We start from the raw sequence: 396 nt of genomic DNA, 5'->3' as shown, positions 1-396 counted from the left end.
TTAAAATGTATCAAAAAATAGTTCTTTAAGTTCATTAGAATGATAAGGAGTTAGAGTTACATTGTTATCAAATTTGTGTTCCAAAAAATATGTTTATAATTAATGTTATACAAACACATCATGCTATATATATGATCTATCCAATTATTATATACATACAAATTTATTCACCTAATCATCTTATCATGCATATTAATTAATTTGCACAAAACATAATCTAAAATTTATCCATACATCTTAATCTTAATTTTTTCAAAATTAATATAATTTTAAATAAAAGTAAATTTTAATATTAATTTTCAACTTTATAAAAACTGCATATATATAATTTTTTTATTTTTTAAACCACATAATAATATTTATTTCTTAAATTTTTTTAAATAAACCACATATATA

The sequence above is a fragment of the Arachis ipaensis genome, chromosome B08 (assembly GCF_000816755.2).
Source record: "Arachis ipaensis cultivar K30076 chromosome B08, Araip1.1, whole genome shotgun sequence".
Classification (NCBI taxonomy): Eukaryota; Viridiplantae; Streptophyta; class Magnoliopsida; order Fabales; family Fabaceae; genus Arachis; species Arachis ipaensis.
Note: the sequence above shows the minus strand (reverse complement) of the source record.